The 23,763-nt window shown below is 43.3% G+C and overlaps 3 pseudogenes; 2 read left to right on the top strand and 1 right to left on the bottom strand.

The window, feature by feature from the left end:
* Nucleotides 1-694: 694 nt before the first annotated feature.
* LOC125541670 lies at nucleotides 695-1,334 on the top strand (annotated as a pseudogene).
* A 7,898-nt stretch (nucleotides 1,335-9,232) lies between these two features.
* Nucleotides 9,233-10,333, top strand: LOC125541668 (annotated as a pseudogene).
* An 11,393-nt stretch (nucleotides 10,334-21,726) lies between these two features.
* On the bottom strand, nucleotides 21,727-23,005 carry LOC125541667 (annotated as a pseudogene).
* Between the last annotated feature and the right edge of the window lie 758 nt (nucleotides 23,006-23,763).

Here is a 23,763-nt window from a genome sequence, read left to right as displayed (position 1 = left end):
CAGAGGCTTGCTTTTTTTATTGAACGCATGGCGTAGCTAGGACCCCTCCAATCATGTTTGAGCCTATGTTCACCCGAGGCCAAAAAAGGAGAATTCCGGAATGCCTGCCGACGTTCAGATAAGGTGCATATCCCTTACCACTAAAGGAAAGGCTCGACGAAGGGGGGGATATTAGCTGGGTAAGGAAAACACATTTGGAGATTGAGATGTCGATTTGTTTTTCATCGAAAAGGAAGAAGGCCGAGGGGATAGCAGCCTTCCTTCGGGCTTTGCCTGCCGATGTTCTAATAAAGAATTCCGGCTCGGCCTAGGAAAGCGCTGGCAACAACATAAAGAAAGGGGTCCATGTAGCTACTGCGCCCGCCCACTGAGCAGCAGGTTCATCATCTACTACAAAAGAGAGAATCCACTTCATATAACCATGTCTCTGCTAGGCAGCATGTGGAATGGCCGAGAGCGGACCAAATGGATATATAATCCAAGCCGAGAGTGGAGTTACGTGAACAGCCGTCTGATGGAAAACAACTTTCACGTTCGGTTCAGAGAGCACTTTTTTCGTTGAGAATAAGTCCTTCCCTTTTGTGTGAATTCCCCAGAGGCGAATTAACAACTTGTGGGGCCCTATCTATTCAATCTCTCGAGCCCCAAGAAACCCCCCTCTCCCTCGGACTCAATCTCTCTTTTGACTCTATATATGTGGGCACCTGATATCTATGAGGGTTCACCCCACCCCGGTGACAGCATTCCTTTCTATTGCGCCTAAAATCTCTATTTCTGCAAATATTTCACTTGTTTCTATTGTTGCTTCCTATGGGGGTACATTACAACAAATCTTCTTTTTCTGCAGCATTGCTTCTATGATCTTAGGAGCACTGGCCGCCATGGCCCAAATGAAAGTCAAAAGACCTCTAGCTCATAGTTCGATTGGACATGTAGGTTATATTCGTACTGGTTTCTCATGTGGAACCATAGAAGGAATTCAATCACTACTAATTGGTATATTTATTTATGCATCAATGACGATAGATGCATTCGCCATAGTTCCAGCATTACGCAAACCCGTGTCAAATATATAGCGGATTTGGGCGCTCTAGCCAAAACGAATCCTATTTCGCTATGACCTTCTCCATTACAATGTTCTCATACGCAGGAATACCCCCGTTAGCCGGCTTTTGTAGCAAATTCTATTTGGTCTTCGCCGCTTTGGGTTGTGGGGCTAACTTCCTAGCTCCAGTGGGAGTAGTGACTAGCGTTATAGGTCGTTGGGCGCGGCCAAGGTTTCCATGAGTAAGGTTGGAAGACCGAAGGCAGTTTTCCGTGCACCGGACACGTAGCTTACCGAACCAGTTTGCAACACAGATGGGAAATGCATGCTATGAAAGACAGGGTGAGTCTGTTAACATCAACCGCGACTCCATATCCTTGTACGAGTCCACAATCACTACACGAGATGAACCTGGGTTTGGTGAATGGAAGTTGGCCTTAGGTGTAATAGGACTCCCAGTTACTGCGTGGCGATCGTATACTGAGGTGCTCCCCGTCGGTTGTTGGAATGACGCGAGCCGGGCCGGGCCTCGATTCCTTTTCAAAAAGATGAAGGGACAGAGGTGACTAATTCCCCATCTCATTTGGGGCGGAAAACGAATCGACATCTCGATGTGATACAGCCCTTTCCATTTTCGTTGGGAAAGAACGGCGAAGTCCATCCGAACCCTCCAATGAAGAAATAAGAGGAGAGCAAAGCGCCAATGGCGCGCGAAGCGCATGCGGAAGGGGCACGGAGAAATAAAGAAGTGTGGGGGAGAAGCAGCCGAGCTCATTCCCTTCGCTTCCTGGGCCCAAAGCAGTGCTTTGTTTCCTGGCCAAATCAAGGATTTGGGGCTGATTGCAAAAGATATCTGAATAGAAAGATAGATCCATCCATCTATCCAGATATCTAAAAAAGAATCGATTTCGATTTCATGAAAACCTTTGATTCAAAGAACTGCGCTTAGCCCCCCCGCTCATGAAACGGCTCTGCTGCAATGGATGGCAGAGGGTCCGTAGTACCCGAAGCACTGGAGTGATCCAGTAGCCGGGAAGGGGCCTAGAAGTGCCTACTACTACACCACACTACACTTGGCTCTACACATTTATAGAGCTTACCCATGTCGTGTCTGGCAGAACGTTGGGGGCTTCAATCGTCGACTCATTATCCCCATCTCAGCCGAGGATAACGGAGCCTGACTTATTCAGGGGAGAGAGTGGAGCCTATCGAAGCACTCTTGAGAGTAAGATCCTTGGCTCCTCTTCATTCTCTACAGGGGTCTCTGCCCACATGGAGCGGGGCAGAGATGGATAAGATCACACACGAGAATAAGAAGCATTTGAAATGCCTTTTTGATCATTTGATAGAGGGGGGGGGGGGGGTGGATAAAGTGGGCAAAACAGACTCACATTTTTCAATCGAAAATATGGGTTCCTTTTTCGTCTCGACAAAGAAAGAATCATCTTGAAAACGCTCCTAACCCCTCAGTAGGGCCGTGTATAGTAAGTGATCTGAACCTGCCCGGAGCGAGCCCCCCTTACAGGCAAGTGAAGTTCGGTGAGCCGTATGATGGGCAACTATCTCCTGCGGTTCGGAGAGGACTCAGCTGTTAGTTAGTACCCCCTTGGTTTCGGGGTGGACCCTTTCACTCTATTTTATTATATACGCTTAGCAAAAAGAATGTTTTTTGATAGACCTAGGACATGGATTCTATACGAACCAATGGATCGTGACAAGTCGTTACTACTAGCAATGACTTCCTCTTTCATTACTTCATCATTTCCATATCCCTCTCCCTTGTTCGATCTTACTCATCAAATGGCACTCAGTTCATATCTGTAAGTTCGTTCGATCATTGACAAGGTTCAAAGAAAGGCTCGGCCATTCACCATGAAGGCTAAAAGCGAGATAGGCTTTACTGGACATTTTCACTTACAAAGGCGAAGACAATTCCGCATTTTTTAGCCGATTCTCCGAAATTTAAGACAATTATCCTCACTCAAACTTCAAAAAGTCCTTTTTTCTGATGTAAATTCTGTCTGTCTCCTTTGTCCTTCCTAATGCTAGTCTAGTCTCTGATTAAAGAATTGATACGGGTGTGCTTCCTTGCAGAGGGTTGTTTTAGACACCTACCCACCAGAAACTTCGCTTTGCCACCCAGGTATAACCAAAGCCTTCCACAAAGGAATATTTACTACTGGGTCCATCACGTGTCCAGATACCGGTGCATCCCTTAACGTTTCCCCATCGGCTGAAGTTGGATCAAAGTCCCCGGATGCGAATGCTCATTTTAGAAAGAACTAGGCCTACTTAGGTAAACAGGCACCCCATCACTACCATAGTAGTTGAAATCTCTAACTTAGGTGCGTTTGCCCATTAGTTCTACCCATCTACGCGATTCTGAGATCCAGCCATTGGAACTGAGAGATCCCCGCTGTTTGACCTACTCAAGTAGGCTTTCTATTAAATATCCACCCGTGGTAATTGCTTGACTGGTAGAAGCACCAAGCTTTGGTACTATAGTCGTACTCGAGACCCTATTGAGCTGCTTAGTCTTCTCTTTCTTTGGCTGGTGAAGGGACGGTGGACTTGTTGTTTCATTGCTCTCGGGCTCTGATCTTGATATTGATTGCCAACTCGGATAGAGGAAGTAAGTTGTTCTGTTTGGGCCATCGTTCTCTGTTCTATTGGATTTGACACTTTTTCTGATCTCCCTCTGCCTGTTTTTGAGCTCAATAAAAGAGAAAGTTTCATGCTAGTATGGGCGAAAACCATCAATTTTCACATTACCCTAATAAATGGGTGTTTTTGAGGTCCTTTTTCCGATCAATTTCATGCCAGTATGGGGTCAAAGTATACAAAAATCACATTCTCCCCGTAGAACACTGTTTTTAGAGCTCTCCTTTTTTGGAAACTTTCATTGCGCATAGTACGAAAACCAACAGAAATCCCACTGGCAAAGGTGTTGTGCCGGTTGCCGACCAGGCGATCGACCAGCTTCCGACCAGAAGCTTTGGTCCAGTGAGGTGAGCGACGACCAGAACAGAGCTGTTACAAAGGAAGCCCACTCCCTTATGTTCTGATGGGAAATAGGACTAGGATCTGTAATAGTTGTATCTGCTTTCCTTTGGTTTGCATGGGCACGTGATACATTCCTAGCATGGCGTTGGAACAAGCAAGGACCCAGCGTGATCCAGAGGGCAAGCCCATCCCGGGTAACTTTGTATCCTGACCCAAGCCGGAAGTTTGTCGAACTTGCAGTCTAGGACATTGGTAGGGATCCGCATGGGCACGCTGAACAATCCGATGGCCACCCACAACACGAAACATCGGCCCCGCTCGTAGTGCTTGCCGATCATCCCTATCTCTACCGGGCCCGTATTCCCCGCCTCGCTGATACTTATTCATTCTTTGAATCGATAAAGATGGGTATCCATGCCTCTTAGTTCCGGGGAGATACTGATTATGCCAGTGTGGACAAGTTCAAATGGAGCAAACCCGCAAGAGCATGGAACATAGGATTTGAATTAGCCCAATGCGGATGGCAGCGATCGAGCAACTAAATGAGCGAACTCCAAATAGAAATCTTTTGTGCTTTCCTAATGTGTTCTAACAGGTGTCACAAGCTTCGATAATCTAGCGTGAACTAACCCGAACTATGGTTTCGCTTCCTAAACTATGTGGTATAATCACTTTAAGTGAAGCATGTCCCGATGATTCCCCGGATAGGAGAAGGCTAGCTGGGTCATTTGTTTGTATAATTACGAGTCAATTCACTCCTGCGGTTTTTGCCCGAGTCAAAAGACAAGCAAGTCCTTTGAGTACATAGCAAAAAAAGATATGGAGAGATGGGGTCTCCCTGCCTGATTTACCGGTATCAGCAAGCAGTTCTACTTTATTAGTCTGTCGGCTCCTTGGGAGTAGGAGAGAGGTGGAGTCACTGGCATCATCTTCGTCAATACTAGGGAGTTGTGTTCTTCTTATTATTTGGAATCCAGAGCAAGCGCTTTGGCACCTAGCCCCAGTAAGCAGAGCGCACCGAATAAAGCCCTTCTTCTGCGCCTCTCATCCGTAGCCATTTGCACTTCCAAACGTAAGCCGATTTCTCTCTCAATCCTGATTGAAATGGAAAAATCGGTAGCTTCACTCACTAATTGGAAAGAGAAAGCCAAAATGATTAGATATTCGAACAACTCTACTACATCTTCTCCTACTACTAAATATCTACAAAATATTTTTCATAATGCTGTTAATAAATACTATAACAGATTATTCACACCCATATCGGAGGAAAAAGTTTGTGATAAAGTTATGCTTATGAAAGAAATTGATATACTATAGAATTCTTATTGGCAGGAAAGGGGTATTACTCCATTAGAAAAACATAAATTACTAACTAATATTCTCAAAGAGCAGACTTCTATATTCGAGAAGATAATCTATTCCAAATAGAATATCCTGGAATTACCAGAAAGCGTATTGAATCGAATCATGATGCTGATACCAATGGATGCAAGGCGTGTTCGACTCACGACATTATCTGTACTTAATGCCTCGTACGAAAAGATTCCCTTGAAGGGATGTTCATTCCTATAGTAGTTTCTCACTTCTGAGGTGATATCCTATAGTGTCCAAACAATATTTATTTTCTTGTACCCCTCAACAACAGCATATGGATCCATGAATACTTCGATAGGAGTCATCCATAAAGTACCGTCGACAGGTAGAAACTTATACCAAATCACGAGGCCTATGCCTGAATAAACAAGGATATGGAATAACCCATGGACATAGCGACGCAAGCGATGATCATAAGCCCTGGTGGTAAGCTGAACCAACACTCGTTGGTGGGGAGAGTTGGTTGGTATTTCGAACTTATCTACGCACTTCACTCCTATTGAAGTGAGAAATTCGAGAAAGAAAGGAGAGTTATACCGTTTATAGCTAGTAAGGGACCATTGTGGAATGTTGTTTCTTACTAAAGGAAGCCTGATCCAATCCATGCTAAAAGGGGAGGGGGAATAAGCAGTCATCCTATACAAGATATCTATACGTTTTCTCTTCAGAAGATACTTTATGTGCTGCTTTAGCACATTCGGATGATTGATCATATTGAGATGTTCTTGCCGAGCCTTCTCCCAAACCTCATAGCATACTTTAGCGGTAAAACCGAGGGCAGCCAGCAAGAATAACCATAGCAATCAGTCCGGTATTACAATGAATAGATTACCAAAACAGCTATAGGGCTTGGTTTCCCCACAAATGATTGATATTATTTCTGAACTGCTATCAACACTACCTTCTTCTCCATCACTTACTAAATAGGGCTGTCCTGACTGAAAAGAATTCTAAATACCCATATTTCGTACTAAATAAACCTACTTCGCTGGCTAATCCCTATGTCTTGCTTGGTACTCCACCCTCCCATTCATAAGAGAGTGATAGTTGTCACCGGAAGCAGGTGAAAGTATCAAGTGAGTAATAGTATTTATCCTCCCTTCGTCCCGGCTCTTCACTGAGCAAATCCAAAGTCCCCACTTGTTCTTAACGAAGCGTTTGAAGCACGGTTTGCAAGGGCTCTTGAAAAATACGCGAAAGGTACCTAACCTAAAGCGCGATAGAGGCTCCTCTAGAGACCATACAAGAAGGTTATGAGCTGATGCGCCTACCACATTAGCCTTGATCAAGAAAATTAGGTTGTTGCATTGCAGATGTGACTGACTTGTAAACATAATGATCATATCTATGTGCCTTATCCTTACGTATCCTGGCCAATGTTTTCAAAAGCAACCCAGCTTGAATTTGTACAGGACCGGTAAACTGTAGTCACTTTCTTCGCATAGTTGGTTCTAGCTTGAACCGGAGACTTTCATCGCCCATTGGTAGGTCTTATGCTTCGGATTTGGAATCATTTTTTGCTTTGCATCAAGTTCTTGTTTGATCTGCAGTGAGACTTTGTTGCTACTCTCCTTCTATATAGATGTTGGTAAACCTTCTTGTTCTATTTTACAAGTGGGACTTGGCGAAGGAGATATTTTGCTTTCTATCTTTTACTGAGATAGCTTTCTCTATACTCGCTACCCTATTGTTCTGGTGAAGAAGGGTGTTGGTAAACACGAGGTATTCGGCAAGGAGATCCTATATACTTGCACTTTGATTTTTATTGAAATAAGCATTTCCTCTATTTTGGGACACCGGATATAGGAATGTCTTCTTAAGGAAGCTGTTTGTTTTCTCGCTAAAACACGCCCGTTTTCTCGTAGAGACAGAAACATGGGAATCCAGATCTCCTTGATCCAATCCTGCATTTGCAACTGCATGCAGCCCAACAAACATTGAAGGCCATCAAGCCGTCAGCCCCGACTCCTGGAAACCACCATAGCCACTCCTCTACGCTTCAGTGCCCAGTCCACTTGCATTGGACCAGTGGCTTACAAGATGAGGGAAATAACTGGATAGAAAGAATGGCTCACAAAGCCTAAGGAATTGAAACCACCCACACAACAAAGGGAGACTCTCTACTGTACGCAATTCTTGATTGAAATCTAATACTATCTATTGGCTTCTCGCTTCAAAGATGGACCCTCTGTTCCTTTGAAATGCCTCTGATACATCAATAATAATTTAAATCCAAGGGATAGCGCAGACATGCATCTCCTAGAATAGATGGATGTGTGCGACAATAACTTTGAGCTCCCGAATTGTCTTTTCACCTTGATCTGAAGAGGTAGGCAGCTCTGAAACAGAAGCCAAGGACAAATGGCTAGTTTGAAGACATTGACCATCTAGAGCGAAGGACAATTGGCGAAGTTAGTGAGAGAAAGATAGGATTTTATCGTGTGGATTAGTTGAAAAACGTAGAATAGAGATTTCAGAAGTCAAGTCCTTTGAGAGCAACTCATGTTCAGCCTTGTCGAAATAAGCGCAGCTAGCCCTCTTTCTATTGGAGGAAAAAATGCTATCTTCTTCTATTTTTAGATTCTCACTGCTAGCAATCATTAGATCATCTTCCTATTTGTCTTGGCTTCACCCTTGAAAGTGTTACGCATATCTAATTAGAATGATAGAAAAGGATTATCTGGCAAGTTGACTTTAACAATGTAGGCGTCTGATGTGGGATGTTTAACGAACTGTTGCCATACAAAGAAAGATAACAACACTCTTCCCTATAATAGAAATCGACTGTTTGACTTTTTGCAAAGGCTTGGAAAGAGTGATACACTACTACTTTGGGTTCTACACTATGGCATGTGTAGCGACCTCATTAGTTCATGAAATATTGTATTATGGTATGACAATACTTGCTTAAAATACCTACTTCGCTTCCCTGCTAATGGCTATGACTACGGCTATGGTTCTTAATCGAATCCAATAACGGAACGACGGCCGATCGATATCCTTTCCCTCAATACTGGTATCATACCAAGGAAGCAGGCATTGGCCAAGAGTTCATCTTTATCCAGCCCTCGGCATCCTATGCACGTACGAATTATCTAGTTGTATCCTATCCTAGCGATAAGTAGCACTAGCGTTAGTAGAACAAGCAACAACGCCTCTGTTTCCTATTCCTAGCGAACTAAGTCCTTCCGTAGTGGGCCTAGTTTCACCTTCAAGAGAGTAACTAGCAAGATCCACCAAAAAGACAGAAATACGGGTGAGAGAAGGAACTATGATAAAGCTTTAGTGGAGGTGCGCCTTCTTCCCTTCCGGCGAACAGAAAAGGGAGATACGAAGGAGTAATGACGAAAGGTTGATTGTTCGTATGTTCAGTGATGGCGAGCCTTCAACCAAGAAAAAAAATACCTGAAATAAGATGCGTAGGCCTGTGCAATGAATATCGTAGATAGAGTGATGGAAGAAGTTCGATCTCATATAGCTAGCTTTCCTTTCAAAGTGAAACGATTTTCTTTTTACGTTGAGATATTTGAATTGGATTTTATTTCACCACTACTATCGTAACACACAGAAAACACTGACGTTTCTGCTCGCTTTCAACCACTGCCACTTTACCTAAGCACTGTGACGCAATCGGTCAAGTATTGAGTTTCTGCTAGTATATCAAGGACTTATGAGAACTGAAAAGAAAAAAATGAAAAAAGGAATTCTCATAGTTCATTGAATCAAGGGAGGGCCATTCGTGGGGGGTTCGTGGAAGAGTTGGGCTCGATTCCCTTTATACGCGATGTGGCAAAAAAAACCGATTCAACAAAATATGCCATGCCAGCATTAAGATTTAAAACGTGTCGTCTACTTCCAGGAAATGTTTGGAACATAGAACTTTCTCTAATCCAACGCCGTATTCTTCGAAGATTGAGGAACAAGAGGAGATCCATTAAAAGAAATCTTTCTCGGAGAGAAAATCTAAACAGTAACATCAAATCACAAACTACATGAAAGTTGTCTCTTTATTATGGGGATTTACCCATAAGGGAGATGCACAGAGGAAGAGAAAGAACTTCATATATCCCTTTTTTACTCAATCAAGGAACAAGATCGGACGTGATTCCGGTTCGTCTCCATTTTAGTGACACTCTTCCTCAAGCAAGGCAGCCGATAAGTCATCGAAGGATTTGTTTGAATAATGGACTGGTAACCATTACTCATTTGAAAGTTTCCCACGGTGATCTAATATCTTTTAAAGAAAATGACGCGAGAAACCGCGGTTTTGAAATAAGGAGATCTTTCTATATCGACATATCAGTTGGAAAAATCATAGGCAAATTCCTATCGGCCATATCAGTTGGAAAAAGAAGAGGCAAATTCCTACCGTCCAGAATCTAGAGAAGAACAAAAAAAGAATGGTTCCGCTTACTCACAACTCAGAGGGGATGCCACTTACTACTCAAATCCAAGGAATTGCAAAAGTTGCGTTCGTATATGCAAGAAGAAGACTTTGAAAGAACAAAGAAGTTTGGATCCGCAAAAGTATGCTTAGGCAGTTCCTTCGTTGAGCACAACATAATGAAGAGGAATTTGTTTCATTTCAAATACTTCTTCTTATTGAAAAGAGGGAAGGAGAAAAACCAAAATCTTCCTACTCGAACAATAAGTCCTTTTGTAGAAAAGTCTTCTTTATATAGTAATTCGACCTATTGCTCCGGATCCCCGTTTACTAGGAAGATAAGAATCAAAAGGATCGAACTACCTACTAATTATTTGGAGGTGAATCATAGAACACTAAAAGCTGTGGTATCTTATGGACCTAACATAGGTCACATCCCTCACGACATAAGATTGAAAAATCCAAACCTTCCTGTTCGGAGCAGAAACGGACGTGGCCAAAACATATAAAAAAGATCAGCCTAGTCGCTCATAGGGACATATCTATCCGGATAGAGGATAGTCTAGATCAATTTTGAGAAAAATCTCTCGCTATATAGATAGGTATCTCTGTGGATAGAGACAAAGATAGGGGGCCCTATAAATCGAAATATATGCAAAAGTGCACCTTTTGACTACTACTACTACTACTACTACTACTACTACTACTACTACTACTACTACTACTACTACTACTACTACTACTACTACTACTACTTCTTAGACTTTTTCAAGGAAACATTGTTTTTTCGATTTTGACTGAATTGGTCGGAGCGTAGACGAGCAAGCAGAGCCTAGGAAAGAGGTCAGATCATCATAGAGAAGTCGACTATAAGTATAAGACTGCTGGCCTGAGAGAAGGTAGTCTCTCTCGGGAAACATGGCCCAACTTCTCTTCTTTCTTTTCACACGGGCAACAATTGGGAATAAAACAAACCATGAACATGAGTTTAAAATGTAAAAAAGGGAAGAGTGCATTCTCCACTTTCTTATCCCGAAAATGTGTAATATAGTGATGTCATGTGTCTGTTTCTCTGAAAAGGTGGGTCGACCCTTAGGGCAAACAGTAGTACCAGGTTCCATTGTGCAACGGTCGTTTGCCGGTGACCTTTGTCCGCTGTAGTACGAGTGACTGGCGCATCGCATCCAATCTCTCATGTCAATGAGTCAGTTAGAAAATAGCTCCAAACGAATCAGTGATTTCCCCTTTATTTCCCTCGGAGCGCAAGGGGAAACAAGATTGAGAATGAATTAAAACACACCAAATGTTTCATTTTTCCTATTATCAGTGGCCAGCTCTGATACAAACCAGGGGAAAAAGAACCTGGAACGCCTTATTTAAGGCACTACTATTTCTAGCGGCATAGGTGCTTTATCACAATACGAAATATGTACATACGAGGACTACGATTCCTATTTAGAGATATTCCTACGAGCGATAGACGTAGTAAGGAAATTACGTACGCCAATAACAAATACGAATATGAATTACGCCTACGAGCCTACGCAATGGCATGTTTCGGTGTATAAAGCTAAGAACGAGAATAGCCTACTGCCTCCACTCGGAAAAGGCAAAGGTATCCAGTATAGGATATCGATGAACGGAGGACAAGGAAAGCAGGCAAGGTGAACCTCCTTTGCCAAAGCCCTTTTGAAATACCTTCTTTTTGAACCTTTAGAAAATACCTGCTAGCTATCCCTAGTTTTGTTTAACCAGCTTTCCCCCAAAAAGGGGAGATCCGCTGCTTACTACTCACGAAAACATCCGACCTTATGGTCAAGTCGTCCGCCTATCTTTCTGATCTCATTCGTTTTCCGATCGCATAAAAAGTCATGAGATCAAAAAAGAAATGTGAGAATGTAGTTACAGATGTAAAAAAAGTCAATATCTCGTTCTCTTGTTCTTAAATCATGAATTGGATGATGTGCATTTCATTAAGTATGAACATATTGCATTTTTTGCTATGCAATTTCAGTACCGGATCGACGTCCATTTATTTCTGTGTCCTCATCTGCGTGTATGTCTGTGTTAGATAGGCTCTTGAAGGCCTTACTTTACTAACAGGTAGGGCGCGTTACTTTTATTCTTTTTTTGCTGCTTACCCGCATGTTTAGATTATTTACTTGCCCTTTCACTTTTTCTTCGGCTGTCACCAACTTTGTTCAATGCTAGTTCCTAACCCATGAATAAGGGCTCTGCTGGCTACCGGGTTCAGAGAAGTTTGTAAGCTCTTTCTCTTTTTTCGTTTTTCGCCACCTCCCGTGTCTTTCCGTTTAAGGTCTTTAATTTTCGGCATTAGCTTCGTTAGAGAAAGCCATGCGTGAGCTACAAAGCATGGGATCCTGAACACCATGAAAGAAAGCGTACTACTTTTCAATAAGGTACGACTTCAAAGAGGAGAGACATGAACTTGTTTTAGGCGTAGAAAAGGCATACGGTATGAAAGATTGATTGAAAATAGGTAGGGACTGGTCTCACTGCTAAGGGAGAAGGAGACCTCTATCGGAGCAAGCTAAAGAGCCCACTTTATATCGCCGATTTCAGGTAAGGCACTCGATCAAGCCTATACATCCGGGAATTTAGCTCCAAACCAAAGATGACTTGCTTTGCTGCATTTCTTGGGCCGGGGCTTTACTTGATTTTGGCGAAAGAAAGGCCATATGATCTACTTTCTGGTGCCGGTCCCTTCACAAAGATAGCCCCTTCTTGCTCTTATTCTTATTCTTATTCGGTGGAATACAAGAGTTCTGAAGCTCCTTTCTTTCAAGTGAAAGTTGCCTATCTTTCTTGGTTCGGAATCCAATCCAGTTGAAAACAAACAATTGCCCGATGGCAAAGTCAGATGAAAGGCTAGGATTGTAAACCACGTACGAGCGTGGCGCAGAAAGCGAAATGTTTTGCAGCGATTCAAGCGTAATACCAAAAGGAAATGGGGTCGATGCTAAAACTCAAACAGTTCCCCAGAGGGGGCCCTGGGTTGAAAGAGTGAGCTACATTCTTTCATAGAAGACAAAAAATAAGAGGACTCATGCTTACTTATTTCATCTTAATATAGGGATTATAGCATTGGAATTATGGAATTTGAATGGATTGAGTACATCAAGATGAAGAAATTAACGCAATAAGCGATATTCTCAAAAGATTCGGTCATGCCAGAAACCTCATTGTGCATGGCACTAAAAAAGGTTACAAAGAACCTGAGATGCAAGTAATGGCTGAATAGCCAGGGAAACACTAAATAAAGACAAGCGTCATCCAGACTTACTTGATTGATTGAATCGAGAGATGGAAATGCCATTGAGAGATTAGAAGGGATAGAGAAAATGTCAGATAGAGGTCGTGCTTCTGCTCGGTCCAAAAGAACAATCTGAGTGAGGATAAGGTGGTTTATGTTAGGGTCCGAGAAAGCAACTTGACATGCCAATCCTAACTAGAATTCCACTCTTTCTGGTCATGTCAGAAACCACCTCTTGGAAAGCAGATCGAAAGACAATCGTTTCAGAAGATGATGACCCTCTTATGCTCCTACATTCCTGCTAGTTGGTGGATGAAGAATAGGAGAGAGCTTGCTTGAGTAGAAGATAACCCGCGAGAAGGATGTTTTGTAGCGCTTTCTCATGCAAAAGGAAAAGGCGTCATGACCGAAGATAAGGAAAGATCCCATCTTTTCATTGCTCTGTCGTGCCACCCCTCCTCCCAGAGCCGGTTCTTATCCATAGATTTTTCAGCTAAAAGATACGGTATATATATCAATGAAAGCTGGCACCTTTGGTTCTTGGTACGACTGGTACTTTTTCTCATTTATCGGTCTAGTTGGAAAAATTTCCCCTAAAAGATCAAGTTTTTCTTATATATTATGCTACGCCCTTTCCCTTAACCTTCCTTTCTCTTCTATAAAAGGCTTGACGTCAAATGTAACTGATGCTTATATTCTAAATATGACAAGCAAGAAACCTACTATTGCCGTAAACAAAAACCCAAACATTAGTAACTAACAGAGCTTTCCTATTCTAACTATTTCCCTATAAACCATGATTGATATACCAATGAAAAAAGACTTCTGAAACTAAACTATTCTATTGATTTATGCCCATGCTTTTTCTTCTGTTTTTGTATGCAGAAGGATGTCTAGGAGTAACAGATCACTGAGGTTAAGGATGAGAAGGTGAAAAGTGAAGATAGAGAATAGATGCCATGAACAAGTGTATCAATTCAAGAGTTAAGGAATACTATTGGGAAGATTGGGCATTGGGTTCATCTTGTTATTGACCATCCCTTTTCAACACATATCTTTTAGTATACGTCTTTTTAGTTGCTTAAAGATTTCAGATATTGTTTTTCTGTTATAGGAAGTGTTGCATTCCCCTTTAGGGTGTTTGTCAGTGGCATCACCCGATAGGGTGTGTGCTTAGAAGAGAGAAGAAAAACATGTTGCTTGCTATTTCTGGTTGAAGAGCTATTTTTTCCTATTGAACAGGAATTCCGAGGGATGTTTCTTGTTGTCTATTTGTAGCAATAGAAATATAATGGAAGTGATTGAATAAGTTGGGTCATGAGAATGGAAGTTGGGTCATGTTGATACTAGATCCATGTCTTGATTATTCGACTTTTCCATTCCAATGCACAATACTATGCATTCCATTCCAAAGAGCGGTTTCAGTGGGTTGATACGATTTCCACTTTGACGGTCGTAAGTTGGCATTCTTTGCAGATAACTTCCGTCTCGGCATAGACGAAAAAGTACCCAATTTCATGCCAAGAGACCATGTAAGGGTTGTACAACCCATCCATATGATAAAAGACTCACAAGCCTAAGAGCAATTCCTTCCTTCCTTATCATTAATTAAGGACTGGCTTGCTTCGAGAGAAAGGAAATCTGAATTCCATAGTCGTCTTCCTCACGAGCTGGAACAACTAAAGGTGTAGGTTGGAAACATACTTTTTTTCCGTTGGATTGTGCTCCAGAGAATGGAATAGTAACACGCGCTCCCGAGAGGCGGCATTAGTTTATGGTTTGAAAGCATGAGTCACTCCATCCAGCTAGACTTGCATTGATATAGACGATTTGAGCCTTTGAATTTACTTACTACAAAACAAGCTATGTTCTCCTATATATTTCCTTGGGCCCACTTTACAAAAGAAAAACAAACTACTCCTCTTGATGTGGTCAGAGCGAAGTACTAATAGGCACAGAAACAACAGGAATATATTTCATTCATTTCATCTGTATGGTATGACACGACCTCTTTTTGCTCCCCATTTCGTTGGAACTGAGGCCTCTGTCTACCGGCCCGAAAGGAGGGTCTCATGCTTGTAAACTAGCATATATCTTGCATAGAATGAACCTTCCTTCAGTCACAACGATAAGCACTATCGGGGTCTAAACGAATAGAAAACACAATCAACACTTCATATCAAAGTCAACCAAACGTTTATCATATAGAGCGGAATCTTTATTCTAATTTGATTAGCCAACCCTCCCTCGAGTCGTATGCTTTCTGATCACTCTCCTATGCTGGTTACTTTTCTTTCAAACGTTACGTCGTTGCAGGTCCTCGCCCTTCAGGTTGAAGGAGATGTGTACTCGACTTCCTTTAAGTAAGTGGTGGCCCATAATAGTAGAGATGTATAACAACAGTAGCTTAACCAAAGGGATAGACTTGAACTCTTCCACACCCCCTTGCCAGATGTTTTAAGAGAACAACCTTTTGGGGATACCAATTCCACCCATTCGCAGCAAAGGAACGAGCACTTTCTTAAGCTTTCCACCGTTCTTGCTTATTCCCCTTACTTACCCAATGAAAGATATAGATTTGAAATTGGAAGATGGTCATCCATAGTTATCTTGTTGAAAATACCCTCCCTTACTCATCAAAACGTTGGAAGCGACTTGAGATATCTTTTGGGAAGAGAGAATAACTATAGATGCTCGATATGCATATTGATCAATCAATCTCTGCATCCTGCCAGTTCGCTAAGTAGACTCACTCTACCGAGGGGCAGAAGAAGATCAAGCCGATAAGGGGAAGCGCTGAGAAAAATATCTCTCTTATCTAAATATAAGATCACATTTTATCTCTATGCACACAGAAAAGGGGGATCTTGTGATGATGGAAATGGTACGTATGTGGACCACTTTGGCTCCGCCCAAAAGCCCCTGAGCCGACTATCTCCTGGCACATCCAAAGCATTTCCTTGCCCGAGGCCTGCTCAAAGCTAACTTGAATCCGAACAGCTTGCTGCTTCTCCGAAACCTTCACCAGCTTGTGTATCCTTGTAAGGTCGCGGACCCGGCGTAAGAACGAGAAATGTGAGTCTAGCATGACATAAACCCAAACCCCGACACTTTTGATACTTCTCATCTCAGGACAAGTCACAGAAGAGGTAAGGCGCTATAGCCAGTGAAGGAATGGGAAATAAGAATCAGTGGAATTGACTAATAATTTATACCATTACGACTTTGAATAATCGCTAATAGCTGACACCAATGGAATATTTTTGGACCCTAAGGCTCACGTTGACTCCGTCCTTTATTGAATAGCCAAGTCATCGTGAGTAAGAGTACGATCCATCACACAAACATCCCTAAACCTCAGTAAGCCTTTCTAGATGATGCATTTCCCTTCTTATCTATCGATGTATTCATCTGAGGCCACAGGCAGGTATATATCGACGAGTGGTTTATATAAAGGAGGGTCCTGATAAGAATGCTGCTTGGAAAAAGGTGAAACAAGTTGTGTTGACTAAGGCTCAGAATATGTTCTTGCACCACTCCTTTCAAACACACATACCCTTTCTTCTCACAAATGTGAAATTCCAGAACTCTGTGTGTAATTGTTGCAACAATGATAGGGACTCTGCCGAGGGCTCCCCGGTAGGTTCTAGTCTCTCTTTATACCGCGACTAGAGCAAGGCGTAATGGGCTGTGTGGTATGTTGATCAAGGAGGTGCTGCATTGGCTGTAGCTGCAAGAGGTCTTGAGACAGAAATTATGCCATTATTGCTTCTTTCATTTAAAAGCTTGACTCGATTCTATCTAGCTAAGTTATTCAATAAAGTAGATCGAAGTGTGTGATGCTTGTGAGTTTGGCAACTACTATATATGATATTTATAACAATACTTGATACTTGATTTATGACTTCCTCTACCTAGACCCACACCTACTTTGAATTTAACTTAACGGAGCGGCGGATCCAATAAAAAGGGACTACATTCCAATCCTACTTACCAGAATAAATAGTTGTATGGCATTCGAACCCCACCTTCATGGTTGTATTCTAATTAGCTGGAAATGTATGACCTAAGCTTCTCAACAGGCATTCACTCAACAGAGCACTAATGAGTTTTCTAATGGCTTGAAAGACTACTATGTTTGTTTTAAGCTTAGTTGCAAAAGAAAAGCAAAGGGGAATGCGGGTCCATTTCGTAACGCTTACGGTGATAAAGAAAAGTAACTCCCATCCGTGTGAGAGGCATCGCTACCGGGACGGGCCTCGATTCCTTTCCCTGTCTCCATTCTGATTGATTCACTTCTTTGCGCAAGCACTTGGTTCGCCCCTTACTAGAACCATCCCACTCAATCTTTTACACCGATGTTTCATACTCTGTCGACCAGGTCATCATAAGAAAATACTGCCAAATCGAGAATGAGGGAAGGTGCGCTACAACTAACTGCTGAAAAACGCAAGATTAGTGCTAAGAAGCAACCCTAGTTTAAGTACTAGTGTCCCACCCCAATGTTCTTGTACTTCAAAATACTCTCCCCCGCTTGCTGCTCGCCTCAGCCAGACGTGGCTTATGTAGTGGTCGGCATTCCTACGTGCTCCAACTGATCCCCACTGGAGATTATATGAGGGGTCTTGGAAACTGTCGTGATGCTTTGGTGACGAATGTCACCGAGGTGACTATGGAAGGATTCCGTGGTAGTCTCTGACTCCCTCCAACTCAATCAATATCAAGAACATGTCGTGAGCATGGGGTTTGGTTAGGCTTGGTTGAGTTTGTAAGAAAAGATAGTAGGTTGAGGAGCTTCATTGATTAGTAAACCTATGGTGCTGATAAGGTCGGGACCGTGGTCGTCCGTCTCCGCTTTGCCGGCCGATAAGATCACTGAGATTGACCAGCTAGCTGGGTAGGTTTGTCTATTCCTTTCTATTGAAAAGGAGTCAGCTGTCTGCGCGATTCACCTTCCTTAGGCTCCGAGTCACCTTCTTCTAAGCTCCGCTGGACGACACGACATTCTCGTTCTATAGGCCGGCCGTACTTGTGATGGTTCCCCAGGATCCAATAAATCCACTTAGGTCTACGTTGCCGTGATATTGTTCTATGGAAGCGGGTAGGCTGCTTTTTAGAAGTTTGGCCCAGTTTTTCATTAAAAAAATCAAAAAGGGGGGGAGGGATTGACCTTTCTAATGCATATTCTGTCATACCGGCATGGCCCCACTGATTTGTTTTCGATCGAAGCATCAAGCAGCGTAACCCGGTTCTACTTGAATAAGCCCCGTGCTCGTCCAAGGAGGGAGTTTGCTTTACCCAACTTCCCCTTTTTGATAACAAGGCAAAAACCTCCGACCCGACATTCATGAGTTTCGAATGAAGAATGAAGAGTGCCCTGCCCCTCTTTTTTTTCCCTAAATCTTGGATTTGGAAGTTGGTAAAGACCCACCCCTTGTTTAAGTCAGAATGAGTCCCCGAGACATTGGCTTCCGCCAACAGTGAACTATTAAGGATCGCATCCCGCGCATATTCTACATTATAGCCTGCAACTAATTCAGCTTCCGCTTCTGGGAGATCAGACGGAGCTCGATTAGTTTCTGCTAGACGAGGAATAAGGAACATAACCAATACGGGGAACAAGGGAATACCGGACCATATCTGCTTTTGCGCCATGACAATCTCACTCGAATTACAGGGACCTACACATATTAGTACAGTATACCGGGGTCCCCGGCCAGAACCACACGTGCAAGTTTCCCTGCATGTGGCTCGTCCGTGCTTTTATCCGAGGCGCTGCCTGCGACTCTGCATGGGAGAAGAGGGCTGAACTGCAAACTTTCGTGTTCAGAGCATTGCATTGTCTAAGGGAGTAGGGTGAGTAAGCTGCGCCTATCAAGCTAAGCTTTCGTCAAAAAGGCGTCACTGCTTCCTTTTCGGCGCCCGCCCTTTATTTAGATGTTGGGGCAAGGCAAGCCCATGGAAAGTCTAGGTTGGCGCTCCATCTCGGTCAGCATCCTGCTCTCGAGAGAGTGTGGTCCTTGAGCGAACTAGTCATGTGTTGTGTTGCCCCAACGCAGGGGAATTTGGTGAGGAGCTACGGTCCGGTGGTTGACAAGCCACTGATCGAAGGCGACTGGACTGGAGTGCTTTCATCAAATGATGCATGTGGGCTGAGCCATTCCCATCCCAAGTGGTGGCCCGATTCGGCCTGGCCTGGTCGGAAAGAGATTCTAAATCTCGAATATGCGCACCGAGAATAGATATCTATTATTAGCTAGCGGGGGCGGGCTTTCCCCTGGTAGTCCCGCTGCGTCCTCTCACAGTTCGTCTCGTCTCATATTTCTTTGGCTATACTTGTAGCCAGCCATATTAGCTCCACATTCCATCCTTTTTGATTTCTGACGAAAAAGGCAGTCATCAGTCGCCCCCTTTCCTATTTAGCTTTGCTTGCTGCCTATTATGAGAATAGGCCCCGGTTCAAGCGGACCGCCTTTCATCATCATCTATACCAGCTGCCACACATGATCCCATAGGAATGATTTCATTGCCCTAAGAAGCAGAACGCGCCATCACCTATAGCCCTTTCCTCTGCCGGGGACTTTCACCAAATGAAAACGGGCGGCATCATCATATGCTCGACATTAGTTGCCCTGGTGTATATCCCAGAGTACTCCTATGGCCGATCTGTCACCCATACATGAAGGCCTTGGCCCCGTCCCGTGTTGAGAATGCCCCTCTTACGACACGACTTAGTCTGTTATTTTCTTTTGTCAGAGTGGATTCAGACCACCACTTCTCTGAAAGAATGGTTCTTGCCTCCCTCTCTCCTCCCTCCTTGGAGCTCGTCCATTCGTTGGGTGATCCCTTGCTCTCACGTTCGAGTGTTTGCTCGTCGTTTAGGCCGGTGAGTTACATTTTTGCTCATTGCAGTCGCCTCCGGGTTTCTTCGCACCTGGGTAGTACCAGGACCCTTGTGCCCCGGACTGCATTGCCTGCCCTATGACCCAAAACTCAAAATGAGCCTTGCGACGAGACACGGACATTCCTCATGCTGCGGTTCCCTCCGGTCCGTTCCCGGGTTGGGTTAGGGGAAGATCCGAGCGATTGCCTTCGCGGATCCAAATGTGCTCACAAGGCGCACAATAAGAATAAGACCAATAGAGACTTCATAAGGGACCATTTGAGCTGCAGATCGTAATGCTCCTAGAAAGGCATATTTCGAATATAGAGGACGTTCCCAACAATCCACGAGAATATCATACCCAACTATGAACCGTACGAGCACATCCTCTGTCACCCCCACCGCGCTTACGGCTCTATACCCCAACCCAACTTCCTCTGGCCCTGGGTCCTCCCGCATCTCTTCCTCGGTAAGCGGACCGTGGAAGCTGGGGAGTATCCGCTTGGGACTGATAGAAAACAACATATCTTTTCCCTCCTGACCCCTATACAAATCTAGTAGAAGTCTGGTCGTGTCGGAGACATCTTTATCTGATTTTGAGGCTTCATCGTCCGGCTCCTCCAAAATTATGTTAGGATCGGCTGGCTCATCCTCATCATCTGAAAAGAAAACAGAGACAAAACAGATTTGTTTCAATGACATATCTAATCAGACTGAAATTGATGTCGAAGACACGATCATTCACATCAATTGAAGCAGGCAGGAAGGGCGCGGAAGCTACCGTTTAACGAATGCAATGCAAGCAAGGTAGCTTGCTTACTCTCCATCTAGCGTGCGTTGGCGGCAAGGAAGGAGGCATTGGAAAGACTAGACCATACACATTAATTAGTACAAGAAAGAGGCATTCGGGAAGTGACTAGTCGCTTCTGGCGAAGCTTAACAATGGCCGACTACTACATAGAGACAACTACTACTAGTCATGAACGATAGTGAAGCCGTCAGAGGCAGAAGCTATCGCTTGACGGACGAAGCCGAGCTGATACGATAGGCGGGCGAAGTGAGCGAGACCAAGACGGGCCAGACGTGGAGTGGCGAAGGGGGCCTACTATACGTATACGTGATTAGTAAGCGGTTCAAGACATCGAACGAAAAATCAAGTGAACTAATAAATAGTGTGATTGATCAGACAAGTACCAAGGAGCAAGAAAACGTATGCACTTTAGCAAGGGATGACCGCGAAATCCGTTGCTTGTTCTTTCGGTAGCCTTCTTTCATTTCCGAATTTGCTTGCAAGCAGTCCTTGCATTAGTATGAGTTCGTTGACCGCGTAAGGGCGATCCATCTTGATGACGAATTCCACGATAACGAGAAATAGAAATTAATCGTTCGATGTCTGCTCGTTCTCCCCTCTTCAATTCCCAATGAACAACATGATCTTGAGCTATCATTTGTTCAATTTGGTCGATCTGATACTTAGTTAACTCATTCATCTTGATGTTCCCACTGATACCTAATCGATAACGAAGCTGAATGGCTTTTTTCGGTCCAATTCCATCCATTTTTGTTGAGGCAATTCTGACTTGTTCATCGGGAAGTTATCTCGCTCCTGAGATATATGACATTCTTTATCCTTATCTTTTCCTGGTCTTCTCGGCTGGAATCTACAATCTACACCTCTCCAAACACAAACGCAATATCTTGAGTACCCGGAACCATGTTCAGTGCTGCAAAAGCACAACTATAGCCCCCCTAGAATCTTCGGCTCCTCGTTTTTATTCAATTATGAAATGACTCATTTTGATGGAGATTTGTAGCATCATTCAAGTAAATACAAATTGAGATCGTAGAAACATGAGCTTGTGATATAGCTACACCTAATTCCAGACCGGTTAATGCTAGAACTATAAATAAGGGACCAAGATCTCCTATGAAATAGAAAATATTATTCAGAAATAGCATAGTCCAAGCAAACCCACTTAAAATCTTTACTAAACTATGACCGGCCATCATATTAGCAAATAAACGTATTCCTAAGCTTAATGCACGAAAACAATAAGAGATTAGCTCAAGGAATACTAAGAAAGGTGCTAACGGCAGTGGGACTCCTGCAGGTAATAAGAAGCTAAAAAAATGAAGCCCATGTCTTTGAAATCCAATGATCGTAATGCCTATAAAAATGGAAAATGAAAGAGCCAAAGTAATGAGAAAATTACTTGTCACTGTGAAGCTAAAGGGTATCATACCCTGGGGATTACGAAATAACTCAAAAGTAAAAGTGACCGAGATGCGAGGGAAAAACTTTTGTTTCACATTTCCGGAAAGACCACCTATTTGTTCGTTTACCAGGTTCAGCACGAAATCATAAATAAGCTCGACCAAGGATTGCCATGCATTTGGCACTGACTTTCCATCTCCCTTTTTTGTAACAACAAAAAAATAGAAAAACGGCCAAAACGACAGTGAGCAGCATATACAAGACTGCATTTGTAAATGTAAAATAAAAGTTGCCCACATGAAGATCAATTATTGCGTAAATGGCAAATTGATCCAATGGGTTTTCCAAAAAAAGCTGATTCGGAGCACTTAAAGGACTACCCGGCGGGGAGTCTTCGGCCCTCCATATTTTGTGAAAAAATTAACAAAGCCCTTGTTCCAAGTGAAGCTTTCGCGCCCCTTGAAATGTAAATCTATGATAGTATCCCTTAGACTCGAGGCAGTATCCACGTCCAGAAACTGGTTACAAAACCAGGTAACATCGTATGCAAGTGGCAAAACCAATTTTGCCCGCTGCATGTATGATTCTACCATTTTTGTGATTTCAAAAAGCAAAGCCTGTTTATTTTCGGGCGCAATTCCATACATTTTGAAAAGGAGGTCCCTATCTCTCAAGGTAGGTGCCTCCACCCCTTCCAAAAGCCGGTTCACAAGCTGCGGATCCAACGCAGGTTGGGAAAAATCAAAAATAAAAGAATGGACGTGAGAGACACTTTGTACTATTTGTGTTATTAAATCAAATTTGTTCATCTCCAGGTAACTCCATCTTTTTCAGCTCTGCTCGCTCACTTTTGAAAGGAAAGGAGACTGATCTTGACGTCGGCGTTGGTTTTTCCAACCAAATGAATCAGTTTTGGATTGAGATTTCACATAAGCATTGCACAATGATCCGCATTAGGCGGGGAGCAGCAATGATACCGCTGCCCGGGAATAAGTACCTATCCCTCTACTACTTACGATAGAAAAGAGAAGAGAAGCAGGTGTTGAGAAATGAGAAGTGGGCTATATCCCCGGGGACTTTTTAAAAGCAGCTGAAAGGAAATGCTGCTTCCTTTCTATACGCTAATTCTTGCTTTGAAGAGATGTTCCAGACAAGGCATTCTTAAGTCCCACCTCACCTATATCCAACTTTAGGTATTCCATTGTTTCTAGTATAATAAGCAGGTTTAAGCCATGGAAGATATGTGTCACTAAAGTGTTGTTAACTAGATCACGAAAGATGTGCCAAAGAGGTTTTCCAGCACATGGAATAGCACTCGCAGGGGCATCCTGTCAGTCGCCGCCGACAAGTCGTAAGAGTTATAAGCCGATCTATTGACAATATACTTTAATGGGGCCATCTGAAGGAAAGTCCCACCCGACAATAGCTTGGCCAGATCTTCACGATAAGTTTACTTACTCGCATCAAACAAAACCCTTTGATTAATTGCCAATAGCATCTTCTCTTGGCTTCCCCTCAACTGTTTGAACCATACGTCCACCCCGAAACGAAATAGGTCTTGTGTCGGCCCCTCGGTTCCAGG

Source organism: Triticum urartu, chromosome 2 (genome assembly GCF_003073215.2).
Source record: "Triticum urartu cultivar G1812 chromosome 2, Tu2.1, whole genome shotgun sequence".
Classification (NCBI taxonomy): domain Eukaryota; kingdom Viridiplantae; phylum Streptophyta; class Magnoliopsida; order Poales; family Poaceae; genus Triticum; species Triticum urartu.
Note: the sequence above shows the minus strand (reverse complement) of the source record. Positions and strands in the feature narration are given on the sequence as shown.